A 15,141-nucleotide genomic window follows, 5' to 3' on the forward strand; every position below is an offset into this window, starting at 1 on the left:
TTCACCTTTAAAATTAAAATGCCAGAGAAGTGATTTTTACCGGAGGAATCCCTTAATTAGTATTGGTGCTATTTTCCAAACAGTTCCGCGGGCTGGATGAAATTGCAGTGCGGGCCGGATTTGGCCCCCGGGCCTGAGTTCCACATATATGGTCTAGTAGTTTCATCATCAGCACCGATTTAGACACTCTGTGTTTTTGTGTCTCAGGCGAATTCCTGAACATGTCTTTTAGACAGAGATAATTGTGTCTCAGTGTGTCGTTATTGGTGCTGTGAAGCTGCAGCAGTCCAGTTTAAAGGAAATCATTAGCTCTTAATTAGAGCATTAATGCAGTGATAAAGTTTCACCTCCTGATAATGATGTGTTGATAGGAAACACAAACACTCACCTTGCTTTTGAACTCCTCATTTCATTCTTTCAGTTTTCCTTTGCCCGTGACCTGGTTAAAATCGTTTCTCGGGCTGTCTTCAACTAATGATTTTCATAGTCGAATCTGATTTGTTTGTTTGTTTTGTGCAGTGTCAACTAATAGTCAAATGTTGTAGTTTTTTCTTCAACTAATGGGGAGCCCACACAAATAAATAGACCTCATTTGCCACTTTTTCCACCTCAGAGAAAAAGGCTAAAACACTCAGATAAACAAATAAACATGGTAGGTGTGCAAAGGCAATGAGATCTGTTTATTCGTAGGGATCGCCATTTTTCGGTGCTATATATATATATACACACAAATATATATATACACACAAATATATATAGATACACACACACACACACACACACACACACACACACACACACACACATATATATATACTGTATATATATAGTTAATTCAGTTCTTTATTAACACAAAATATGCTGATCTTGTGAGAAAATAGGTACTGCATAACAAAAATCAAAAGCAAAGACATTGAATGTAAAAATGTATGCACAGCAGCAGCCGTGGGCACCCCCCCATGTATTCAAAATGCTACAATCTTCATCACATGACTTTTTCATATGATTTTACGGTGAGGTTGATGATCGAATCAGACTCCTCCCAATCAAATAATCAAATAGTCCATTATTACATATTTTATTATACCCCCACTCATTGATCTAACTTACTTGCACACGTAAACAAGCTTCCAGTGTACATGTGCCCTTTTTTCCCATCCATCCATTTTCTATGCCTTAGCTTTTCATAAACAAGCAAGTCATGTGGATTCACCTTTTCTGCCTATAAAGTCATAAAAAAAAAACCATCCAAAACTCTTCAAGTACGATCCATTTACATGCTGTAATGATGTAGCAACAGGCACATCCATGATAACGTGTCATACTTATTTTGTATTTCGGTCATTTTAAGCATATGAATTATGCCACAGCAATGAAATTTGCTCTGCATTAAATGCAACCATTCCTGATACTAACCAAATACTTTCCTCTCAGATAAATCTACATTAGAATTACTATAGAACTTTGAAAAGTAGTACTAGTGACATTTTGTGAATATGGATACAATTTGGCACCGTGGTGTTTTGGAATACCTGCAGAAAAGGGGTTAGCCCAAGGGCATTCGCACATGGTTGCTACATTAGGGGATGACTCCTGTGCAGCTGAATTCAAGAGGGGTACAGATAGCCACAAAGATGACCCACGTTCCCGACGTCCTGCCCTGGCCATCACTCAAGAAAACACTGACGTTGTTCACCACATGGTGATGGATGACAGACCTTTAATTGTTAATCAGATAGCTAAAGCTGTTGGCATCTCCCGTGAACAAGTTGAAAACATTCTGCACAAAAACAGCTAACTTCGGGCGAGAGGCGGAGTACACCCTGGACTTGTCGCCAGCCAATGGCAGGGCACATATAGACAAAGAACCATTCACACTCACATTCATACCTATGGACAATTTAGAGTCGCCAATTAACCTAACATGCATGTTTTTGTGATGTGGTAGGAAACCGGAGTACCCGGAGAAAACCCACACACGCACGGGGAGAACATGCAAACTCCACAGAGAGACACCCAACGGAGATTCGAACCCAGATCTTCCTCCTGACTGTGTGGCCAACATGCTAACAACTCAGCCACCGCGCGGCCTTGATTGGCACCATCTGACTATTTTCTGTTCCCCAATATGAAAAAAACACTTGCCTAGGAAGTGTTATCGGACCAATGATGTGGTCAAATCTGCTATTTAGGACTTTTTTTTGCTGTTTAGGACTATTTTGACAATCAGGATAACCGCGTCTATACCACGGGAATCTACACCCTGCAACACCGATGGAAGAAGTGTGTGGACCGCACACGAGTTGGTCAATTTCAATCATTGCATCATTGTCAGCCTGTGAACTTTTCAGCCCAACTTTATATGTGGAACATCGCACATATGAAAATGTGAAAATGCGTGTGGCAGCAACATGTCATGCTGGATGTTAGTTGTACATTTGCTGGCAGGCTGATGATTTGTTGTTTTCAACAACTACACAAGGCCCTTCAGGCTCTTTTTAATCTCTGTCGAGGCTCAGAAATGTCTTTTGTTTTTCATGGCTGCTCAAAGTCTAAATCATGCTCTTCGTTGTAGCCTGGTTTCATTCTTCTGCATGTTCATGACCTTACCATTAAAACCTGTTACTTTCTAACGTACAGTTCCTGTTAGAAACCTCAGTAGCTAACTCCAGTCTTCATTCATGCCACGTTCCTTAGAGTCATAGGATGCCAAAGGTGTTTGTTTGTTGCAGTCCAGTTTGTTATACTATTGCCCATGAAAACTCCCTACATCGAGTTGCACCACAGTGTTTACATGCGCAGATGAAGGCCGCTATGACGTGAGACTCTTGCATTGCAGCGGTCAGTAGAACACATAAACAACAATGGACAGGCGACAGCGCTTGTGACGTCTGATTTTTTTTTCAAATGCAAATGTATTACGCATATTGTATTACGCAACTTCATGTCAAAAAATCCAAACTCTCTCTTTTAAATGTTCATTTATCCCTTTCATTCATCATTTATGTATGTAAAACTATTGTTGTAAAAAAAAAATAAACGTGTTTTGTGTTAACATTTTGAGAGTCAATATCATAGGCGGGTGACATAGCTGACTTCCGGATGCCATTTTGTTAGCAAAGTAAGGCTGCTAAAAAGGATGTTTGTGCTAAAAATACATTAAGAACACAGTTGCACTCACGCAGTGTATTAATAGTCATGCACCATATTGTACGCTAACTGGAAAATGTACTCAACCGAGGCAACATTTTGGTATAAATTCTCAACATTAACAAAAAAACATGCTAACAGAGAATAAATATCCTGTAATTCATAAATCTTCGCTATTTCGTAGTTGACTACGGCCTATTATTAGTCAAATATTTTGCAATTTTATGTATTTTTTGCCTTAAGCATTTTTAAGCATAAAAATGATGAAATGAAGTAAAATACAAATACAAGGCATTCAGACGCATTTAGAAACGTTGTGACAATATGTAGTATTCTACACTGGTCACTAGATGTCAGTAATGTTACTGTAATGTTCATTTATTGCAAAAAATGGAATGATCTCACAACATAATCCCCAAATCGATCTGCTGTCTTTCAAATCTCTGATATGGATGTGATGCAAAATTGACTTGTTTTATACCTACGTGACATGCCCATCACATGCATTATATGATGCTAGCTGGCTGTGCACAGTAAATTAATGGTAAATTTAGTGGACAACGAAATCACACTACTAGTCCATTGATTGGTGCAGAAAGGACAGTTGAGCTTGGAGATGTTTTGGGGTGGTTGTGGCCGACAGTAGTCTGTTTTGTTTTTGCAGTAAAGAGAATGTTGATCCACCACCTCTTCTTCATTCTGACAACGTCCAGGTGGGTGAAAAAATACCATCTTTATCCTTCATGATGGTTGCGACTGTTCAGTGTTGAAGGTAGTGTGGCTGCGCGTGAGTCACATATTGTAGTGTATTCTTCCGCGATAACTCGTAAAAGACAAGGCACAGGTGACAGATTGTGGTGAAGAGCAACCAAAGTGTTTGTTTTTAGTTTGTTTCTTTCCCGCCAGAAGACTACAGGTTTGAAATGATCTACCTGAGGAGACGTGTTTACAAAAGTCTTTGTGTTTTAAATGAGAACAGATGAGACACACAAATACAATTCAGCTTCCTGAGGGAAACAGCTGAGCTATTCACATGTTAATGCTGTGCATCAGCAACCAGCTGACCTCCAGCACATGGAACAACCCACAATCTAACCTGTCAGGACACACACGCACGCACGCACACACACACTCGCACGCACACGCAGCATCACTTGAACATTGTTTGCGACTGATCATAAAATGAGCGGCAATTGGTCAAAATAAAAAAGGCACAGCGGCGATTTATATATGCTTGCAAGCACATGCATGCACACATTATGTCTCTTAGTATCAATGACGCTGCACCATAATAACTTCCACTCAGCATTCAAATGGAAATGGGCCCTATCATTCATTTCAATGAACATCTGCTCCGTGTGTGCGTGTGCGTGTGCATAATGAGGAAATCCAGATAGAATCCATTCCGGAGACTGGCAACTTTCACTTCTCCCCATCTGAACATCAACTCATTAGCAGCTTTTAGCCCATAAGAAGCCAGAAATAAACACTACTAAATGATGTAAAAGCTGTGTGCATTGTTCATGCTAAGTGTATTCCTTATTTGAAAAGAAGAATAAATGTACTTTTAATTCACGTGAAGAACATATATCCATTAAAAATCATGTTTGTCTTATTATCATTTTTGCAATTGTAACAAATATGTTACGCTAGGCTTTCCATAACAATTTTAAGCCCAATAATTCAATTTTCCTAGCTTGTTTTCTATGAATGCTTTGAAGATATTTAGTGAGAAGAGTTGAATTGTAACATTTAACACTCAATTAAAGCGTTACAATTGTTAAATGGATTTGAAATTAGCCATTAGAAGATAGATGCACTTTTTGCACAATAATAAGAACTCTGGTCCTGTGGGGGCTCGTGGCAGTAGACTTCATTCATTCATTCATATAGACTTTGCTTGGTTGACAGTCCTTTTGCACATCATATTTTTGATTTACTTGATGTTCAACTTGTTCACAAGCTGCTTGTTCCACACCGTTTCTGATAATAGAAGTACAGTCGTCCCTGATTTAGCGTCGTTATTTGGTTTCAGGCCTGACCGTGATAAGTTAATTTCCGCAAAGTATGTTTTCTTATTTATAAACGCAATATTTTCATAGTTTGAGCAAAGAAACCCTGTTTCCAATCTTTGAAATACAGTTTTTAACATTATTAGAGCCCTAGACATGAAATAACACCGTGTTACCCAATATAGTAGACATAATTAGAGAAAATAAGACATATATAAGGCATAAATAAAACTGTTTTTTTTTTGTAAAGTCGTTTGCAAATCCCCAAGTTCCCTATTGTTTTGGGCTTGTTTTTTCAGAGAACTAGTCGCTTGTTTCTCTCGCAAGACCTGGCAACACTGAAACATGCACCCATAGCTTACGATTTGTTTCGTTTGATATGCATACTACTCACTTACAGTATATAGTACTATTAATGGCATACTTGTATATCATCATTACACACGCACACACACACACACAAAGTTTTTACACACAACCACTGAACCACTGACCACTGGAGATGCTAAGTTAGGTACGCATACCAGGGTCTTTGTCTTTGAATGGTTGAGGACAGTTTGTCTTGTGAATGTATTATATTTGTACTTTAGTTCATTTTGCCATTTTTATACTTGAAAATGTCTGATTTAGGCCAAAAACACATACAATTTGGTTAAATATGCATATTTGTGACTAGTCTACCACAAAACAACAAGCAACAGTGATATGACTTTTAAAACATTTATATATTTGGAAAAACTGTGACAGGTTGAAGCCACGAATGTTGAAGAATGAAGTGGTGAGAGACCACTGTGTTGGAAAATAAAATGTTCTCCTTTCAATTTATATCTTTGTATCAAGTGTAAACCAGAAAACAACACACTGAGAGAGCATTTGCTACGATGCCTCGCTCTGCTGAATTAGACTTATTAGAATGCCGGTTCCGTCATGTCACAGCAGGATTACCCCGTGAATATTGATTTAGGGTAATAAACTATGTGCAGCCATGCTGTTTGACAGTCCTACTCCAAATTCTGTCAACCCTGTCTAGTGCTGTTCCTGCTGTGAGATGCAGCTGGGGTGGCACACCTGAGGCCAACCTCAATTGTTTGTCTCAGCCGGAGCTGTCAGGAGGCACAGGAGAAGTTGGTGGGAAGGAAGTCTCCAAAGACAAACAACGGCAAAAATAACCCCCAATCCTAACCCTAATCCTAGCCCTAAACCTAACCCTAACGCCAGCCACAATGTCATCAATAATCTGCTGGAAACAGTGAATATAAAATGTATTTTGCAACTCCGGCCAGAGTGCTATTTTTCGTGACATCAGGCTTGATTTACAGTCATCCCTTGCTACGTCGCAGGTTGAACATTTCTCCCTCACTCTATCGCATTTGTTAAAAAAATTATAAATTATCGCTGTTTCGTGGTTGACTATTGCCTTTTATTCGTCAAAAAACATTGAAACACAAGTGACATATAGTACTCTGGTCAGTAGGCTTCAGCAATGACCGAAAATGATGAGATATTTACATTACCTTCACAGTGCATGGAGTCGGCCATGCCACGTCCGAGTGAAAGCAAGTTCTCCTCCCATTCCCTGTGGGCGTGGTAAGTTTTTGGCTTCTTAATTTGTCCTTCTTCCCCACTCTGTTTGAAACTCTTTCTTAAATTTAGAAAATTGGAGGCTAACTTGTTAGCTCGCTAGCATGTTATGCTGAAAGTGTGGGCGTGTCCCTGCAGTGATCTCGTAGCCTGCACATTAGCAATTTAATGTAAACGAAGAATAAAAGGAGTGTAAAGGTGACTATTGGGGTGATAATTCATGTCTACAGAGCTCAAATAATGGCAAAAAATAATTTAGAATGTCATAAACAGGTTTTTCTATGCTCTCGCTACAAAAGTATTCCATTAATATTCAATCCTACTTCGCGGAAATTCACTTATGGTGGTCAGGTCTGGACTCGATTAACCGCGATACACCAGTGACGGCTGGAACAGCTTAGAAAGTCTACTCTCATCAAACGCTCACAAATATGAGAAAATTAAATATGCTAGACAAGAACAGAGTGGACAGCAACCAGAATGACAATCCAAAGAGTCGTCCCAAATATATAATGCAACTCCAAAAGAGACAGATGGGAAATACGAACATCTGTCTTTAACTGTTGAGCTCACATTTGTTGTGTTCAGGTCGAGCTGAGCAAGATGTTTCCTGTTTCCACAAGGTCACATACTGTATAGTATTTTTTGATCAGGGTTTTGGCTTTAAAGTCCAACAGAGCATGATTGGTAGAAATAATCCAGGTGAAACCCTTTGGGCTCGAGTCACATTGAAAAGTCATGTTAAATCTCTCCCCCTCCTCTGTAACTTGATTGACTTCAAATCCTGGATTACAGAGCTTAAGAGACAAAGGGACTGGTCAAGTTGACTTGATTCATCAACCGGGTGGATCAGACAGGCACATTCAAAAACATCAGTCGGGCAGAATGAGTCGAGGAGGGGCACTAACTGGACAGACTGAAATGCATTAAAGCATCTGAACATACGAAGCTAGAGAGACCAGGAGGCATTAAATCCGTACACCACACAAAGTGGTGCATACTAGGATTAAGAGAGAGAGAGTTCTGTCCAACATCAATAGTGAACAAACTGCTTCACAAGCAGATTCATGAGTATGAGAGACAACTGAACGCTGTGTTGATGGAGTCAGAACGAGTCAGTCAGGGGACTGTGCAAGCCCATGTGGCATAAACAAGGCACACATGTTTGTTTTTGGTCTGCAGCATGTTAGCTGCCCTGTTGCAATGACTGAATGTGTTGCTTGAGTACATGTTGGTCTGAATGCACCATCAGCGATGCAGTTAACCTTCTAGTACCACAGGACCCCCTTGGAGGGGCTGCTGGTTTGTGTCTGCGTTGCTATCGTAACTGCTCAATTGTAATTGCTGGTTTGTGTCAATTGGTGTAACCAGTACATTTCAGAAAAATATTACAATTTACAGAAAATGTGATGGGGAATAAGATGCAATCCTCTATTGCAATGTACTAATATCTACAGTATGTTAAGAGTTTATGCTGAGGTGTCTTAGAATATTCCACTATCCTATTGGGACGAGTCTGACATATGAAAACGTCATGCAGGCCCAATTAAATCTGTTTTATTTTTTCCCAAATTCAGTTTTTTTCCTCTTTTAATGTTTTTTTTAATTCCGTTTTTTACTTTTACACTTATCACCACAGATTGTGTGTGTTTTTTTTGTGTCAGTGGATACAATGAAAAATCCTTACATTTATTGACATAATACATCTTTGGACAATTTTGCCCACATGCGCGCGAGTCTCGCGTCGCAATGGTTTTCATTCGCCGTGGAACACGTTCACAACAATGGATGCAGTGATACGACGGGACAGAAAGTAACAGAGCGATTGTGAGGTCAGAATTTTTTGAGAAGGCATATTTGTGATGCAAATGTATTACTCTTTTGAATGCATATTGTTTTGAGATACCAAACTCTACACTTAAGTGGTCCCACCAACTAACCGGAAGTACGTTTCTCATCACCGAAATGTGACTACAACTCGGCTCACGGGACGAGGTGGGGAGTAAGTCACTGTTGATGCACCACACTGACGATGGGGATACATTGTCAAATCCAAACTATCCTTTTAACAAGCACTAAAGCACAACTCATACAGCCTGAGTGGCACACAAAGCCACACTAGCACGCACCGCTAAACTAAAGGAACCCAGCCAGCTTACACTGGCTTTGCTGTATGCGGGTTCACGCTCGGTGACAAGGAAGAGGTTCAAAGTTTTTTCGCCAACTTAGCTGATGTTTCCGGTTGCTGCCTCAACATGATTAGTTCAAGAGGGAGGGAGCTGGTTAGTCTTTGGGAGAACGTGCCGGTATGGTGAGTGGTACGCTGGGGAAATATTTCCCTATACTAACTATTCCCGATACTATTTTGATACAAAGACAGACTAATTTCTGTTAATAAAGAACTGAAAATGGTGTGTGTATTTATAAGCAGACATGACGCGCAGTGTCGTGACGTTTTCCGGGCCTCGCGATGTTGTCCGTGTATTTTTTTTTTTCACATCACGCATGTAAACGGGTTATTCCAAATGTTTCAGAAACCGAAATATTGACCTTAACCCGAATACTGACTGCATGTAAACGTAATGAGTGTAGTTAAATTGGGATTTGCCTGATTTTGTCACACAATTCCTCTACAATTTCCGAGCGGACACACTGGATTCTGGAAGAATGAACGTACCGTATATTGGTCCGTCCATTCACTTTTAAATGTTCGCTTTTTTAAACTTTTCAGCAAGCCATGTTCTCTCATTGACTTCTCCGCAAGTAAACAAACATTTTCATTGCGCTACATTAATTGGTAATATATTCACCAACAATTTTAATAACAGTACAACTAGAGGGCTGCTAAGTAATGATATAAGTGATCATCTTCCAGTGTTCATAATCTATAATGAAAACTATAAAAAGGGAAAGAGGGAAGACATCAGGACCTTCAAAAGATCACATACAGAGGAAAGTATTTGCGCCTTTAAGAAAGATCTAGAAAAACAAAGATGGGAGTGCGTGTATAAGGAGAATGATATAGATGAGGCATATGAAAACTTTCTTAACACTTATAGGAAGTACTAGGATAAACACTGCCCACTGAGAGAATGTAATAAGCAAAAAAAGAGGAATCAGCTGTGGATGACAAAAGGATTGCAAAACGATTGTAAGAAGAAAAACACATTTTATCGAAGATTTATAATTCAAAAACTAAAGAAGCAGAAAAAAACATATAAGATATATAAAAATAAGTTAAACATTTTGAGAGTGTGTAAGAAAGAATATTACAGTCAATTATTAGATAAAAATAAGAACAATATCAGAGCGACGTGGGGCATTGCAAACGCTATTATCAGGAATGGTGCAAAGATCACCTTCACTATTTTACAGAGGGAAATAGATAGTTAATTAAATAGTTAGTTGAAAGGCTCAATGCCTTGTAAATACTGGACCAAAATTGGAAGAAAAGATACCAAATTCATTGTCAGTAGAGGAAAGGAATGAAACTATAGACAGGAATCTCTATGTTCCTCACTGAGGTAACAAAAAAGGAAGTCATTGTTAATAAATGTAAAGCAAAAACATCAACCGACTGTACTGTAACGGAATAGGAATGGAAATGATAGAAAGAGTTAATGAGATCACAGAACTGCTGATGTACATCAGTAACTTATTATTCCAGACTGGTAAATTCCCTAACAAAATGAAAACAGCTAAAGTAGTTCCAATTTTCAAAAATGGAGTAAAAAATAATTGAAAAGTTACTCAACAATAGGTTGGACAAATTTATGAATCAGAATGAATTACTAGCAGACAGCCAATACGGATACAGAACAAGCATTTCAACTTCCATGGCACTAATGGAAATCACTGAGGAAATTACCAATGCTGTGGACCATGTGGATCCAAGGATCCAAGTGTGCAGCTGCAGTATTTATGGATTTTACCAATTTGAAATTGGTGTTATTTGCAGATGGTACAACCGCATTATGCTGTGGAGATATCACACAGGAACTAATGGAAAATATCATAGAGGAATTAACTATACTAAAAAGATGGTTCAATTATAATAGACTATCCCTAAACCTAAGTAAAACTAAAATAATGCCATTTGGTAAGTGCGAAAATGATACACATGCACAAATACAAATAGAAGGCACAGACATTGACAGAGTAAACGAAAATACATTTCTCAGTCACAATAGATAATAATATGAACTGGAAATCTCATATTAAAAATATACAACATAAAGTGGCTAGAAATACCTCCATACTCATTCATTCTAGACCAAAAATCACTCTATACTCTCTACTGCTCTCTGGTAACTTATTGTGTGGAGATATGGGGGAAACAACTATAAAAGTACACTACACTCATTAACTATGCGACAAAAAAGGTCAGTTAGGATGGTCCATAATGTCGCATACAAAGCCTTTATTCCTAAAATCACAATTATTAAAATTTGCTGCTTTGGTAAATTATCAAACAGCTAAAATTATGCATAAAGCAAACTATAACATGTTACCCAAAAAATGTAAAACAAATATTCTCAACAAAAGAGGAGAAATACGATCTTAGGGAAAAACACTTACCCGTCTCTTTACCCGTGTGTCCAAAACATGCGGACGCAGGTCTGATGATACGACTACAAAGTCGATCATAGACCTGCGGCCTAGGGTGTCCTGGTGCCATGTGCACTTATGGACATCCTTATGCTGGAACATGGTGTTTGTGATGGACAAACTGTGGTTCGCACAGAAGTCCAACAACATCACACCGCACGGGTTCAGATCGGGGAGGCCGTTCCTCCCAATCACGCCCCTCCAGGTCACACTGTCATTGCCCACATGGGCGTTGAAGTCTCCCAGCAAAACGACAGAGTCACCAGTTGGGATGCTCTCCAGCACCCCTCTGATGAACTCCAGGAAGGCTGGGTACTCTGAACTGCCGTTTGGCGCGTACGCACAAACGACAGTCAGGACCCTTTCCCCAACCCGAAGGCGTAGGGAAATGACCCTCTCGTTTACCGGGGATGACTCCAACACAGAGGCACCGAGCCGGGGGGCTATTAATAAGCCCACACCAGCTCGCCGCCTCTCCCCTGCAGCAACTCCAGAGTAGAACAAGGTCCAACCCCTCTCGAGGAGTTTGGATCCAGAACCCAAACTGTGGGTCGAGGTGAGTCCGACTATATCTAGTCGGAATGTCTCAACCTCTCTCACAAGTTCGGGCTCCTTCCCCGCCAGAGAAGTGACGTTCCATGTCCCAAGAACCAGATTTGGCCGCCGAAGACCAGGTCGCCTAGGTGCCCGCCCTCGACCGCCACCCAAAACGCAATGCACCGGACCCTTATGCTTGCCCCCGCAGGTGGTGGGTCTACGGGGGGAGAGTACAAGCAGTTATACAATATACATACAATACTATACTTAACCAGTCTTACACTGACTACAAACTCTTCATTTTCGGTGGGTACATTGTCTGTGCTCACTCACCATCAAACTGTCTCTGTCAACTACTGCATCAGCTATTATCAATTCCTTAAATTGATAGTCAGTTGTACATTGAACAAATGTATTGCAACTGATGTGAAACTGATGAGGGGTAGGACTGAATAAGCTTTGCTTCTTCCTTCTTATGTGATGAGCTCCACTGCAATTTGTGTGCCTGTTCAAGATGAATTAAACCATTACCATTACAATTACCAATTTCATTGGATCATCTTGAGTGACGTCACCGCATTTGCTGTCACATAACAGTAATAACTGAAGTAATTATGCCTGCAAACTGCCGCTGCGATTGGTATTATTATATATTATTATTATTATTATCATTATTATTATTATAGTACCCTTTCACTTTAATTGGCCATGGATCCGTAGGGCCACCGATGGGTCCAGACCGAGGTACACCATTTGATGATGGCTGGTTTATTATTATGTATGTGACAGGACATTTACATCTGTGAGGCATCTGCACATGCGCTACGTGTATTACGTAAGTTTTTACGAAGGGTCACTCTTGGTGAATAAAGATGATAGAAATGTCTGTATGCTAGCGAAGTCTTTTATTAAGAGTCACTAAGAGAATACACTCCCAGCATTTTTTCCCCTTGCTGTCGACTGGGGAGGACATTCATGGCAGGAGCTCTGTTGCCGATAGTGGAAATTTGAACTATTTTGTGCTTTCCTGACTACACTTCACGAACACAAGATCAGAATTGCTTGCTGACTCCCTCAACTTTGACTCGGATAGACGAGACATACAGATCCCTCGAAATATTTGATTTGATTTTTTTGTCCTGTCCAGCCATTAGGGCAGATAGTATTGTTGATCTTAATGCCCTCGCGTGCTCAACAGATTTGCTCTGCCAGGGAAAAGTATGAGATACACGTCCCCTGTTATACAGAATTTATTTGACTTTGATGTTTTGTTGTTATGCAAATTTGGAGAGGCCGGACCGGAGCAGAAGGGGATAGAGAAGAAGAGAAAAGAAAACAGAGAGGGGAGTGCGGGGACAAGAGGGGGACAAAGAACAAAACAACAGAAACAAACAGGACCACAAATGTGACTGCTGTAAAGACCATGACGGAAAGGACTAAATAATATCAACAACCACAATGATAATACTGCATTGAAACAGTCACACATATTAGCAGTAATAGTAGTAGTGATGGGAATGATAATCACTGTAATGCACACAATTGTAAAAACTATAATCATATTGCTGACATTGTCTATATATAGTTCATTCCTCTATGATATTTTCCATTAGGCTATAAACCCTATGGAAGCTGCCTTGTGTGCTGCCCTTAAGGAGGTTAAAAAAGATAGGGCAGTCCAAAACAGAGGAGAACCAGATGAAATGGATATTCCTTCAACATAGCATCAGACACAGACTGCTAACTTCCTACAATCAAAGGAGGTGGCTGTAAATATCAGCACCATCGACGCTTGCATCCCACTATACGGCAGAAACAACACCACACCTGTCAAACAAAAAAGCTGAGAGTCATAAGCGTCTACATAAATGAGCATCTGACAAAATACATCGCCAAGAAAGCACAAGACTTGGGGAAGCAGGGAAAGATACAAAACACTTGGAGCACCAAATGGAGGTCCAGGGGAAAGCAAGAGTGCTTGTTGTTAAAGATATCAACAATCTGGATACATGTTACAGTCGATAGCATTCACTTTGCTATCATCGTTGAAAGGGCCTACTCTGCAAAGTACTAAGATTAGGAACCAATGTATCGACGTTCAATGACACTCAAAGTACAACACACAAGACGGCAGGAAATGGATCTGGATATCAACAGGGGGGGAAAAAAAGGAAGCATTTTTTTGTTTGTTTTTTTTTTGTTTAAAAAATATGTATTAGCAATTAATGTGATACAGAGAGGGGGTAGGATTAAATACGCTCTGCTTCTACGTACTCCTTTTGGGACCTGTGGAGGAAGTGACGTAGGCCTCGCGCATGTGTCCAACCGATCGTGTTTCCAATAGGGATGTGCCAGTGAGTTTGGCACAGGGTTTGTAGCGTGATCTATCTAGTACTACCACTAGCTCTGTGTTCCGTGATAGAAACGTCACCATTCATTGTGTCACGTCCTGCTCAGCCCAACAGCACCAGGGATGGTAAGCTGTGAAAAGAACTTAACAGAAAAAGCCTCACCATCGTAAACTGTAATAAACAGTGCACAATATAATTTGACTGTTTATGTGACTATTTATGTGTATGGACAAAAAAACTAAAACAGTGAGGCACGTGTTAATCACACTGAAGCACATGCAAAAATGCCAAAATTGTTCTATTTACTTACCGTAAAGCACCGTGTATAAACCGCACCCGTGTATAAACCGCACCCCCATTTTCAGGCTCACGGCGGGGGAAAAAAAAAATTTTAGTTCATAAATGCTTGCCAACTCTTTCATCTCAAATCAACATGCGTAAAGGTACTAAGCAATTTCAAAAAGAAGAATAAAGAAGAAATCTGAACTTCGGCATCTAGATCTTTAATATTATGGCTAAGAACAGATTAATAATAATAATAATAAAAAATCAAAATAAAGAAATTTGCAATTTTCAGAGATGTTTTGATATCTTATCTTTCACTGCTTCTCTTTTTCTCTATTATTATTTTATTGCATTGCTTCAGTGTGAATTTATTGTATTGTATTTTACATTGGAAGCTTAGGTTAGCTTCAGTGTATGTAGAGATGGTTTCACTGTGTGAAAATACAGACAGCCGTCAGATTAGTTAGTTGCATACACAAGCATTTTCAGCAACTGTACAGCAGAGGGCGCTAAAGTCAAAGCAACTGTCTGACCCACAGACGGCTATTCTAAAATGGACTTCTCGTCAATTTCTGCGTCTGGTCACAGACCTGTCAGCGTGTATAAACCGCACCCCG

At 39.8% G+C, this 15,141-nt stretch overlaps 1 protein-coding gene across 3 annotated transcripts in view; it reads right to left on the minus strand.

The window, feature by feature from the left end:
• Window positions 1-15,141, minus strand: part of dcc (DCC netrin 1 receptor) — a 367,931-nt gene that overhangs the window by 192,375 nt on the left and 160,415 nt on the right. The window lies entirely within an intron of this gene.

The sequence above is a fragment of the Dunckerocampus dactyliophorus genome, chromosome 17 (genome assembly GCF_027744805.1).
Source record: "Dunckerocampus dactyliophorus isolate RoL2022-P2 chromosome 17, RoL_Ddac_1.1, whole genome shotgun sequence".
In the NCBI taxonomy this organism is placed as follows: domain Eukaryota; kingdom Metazoa; phylum Chordata; class Actinopteri; order Syngnathiformes; family Syngnathidae; genus Dunckerocampus; species Dunckerocampus dactyliophorus.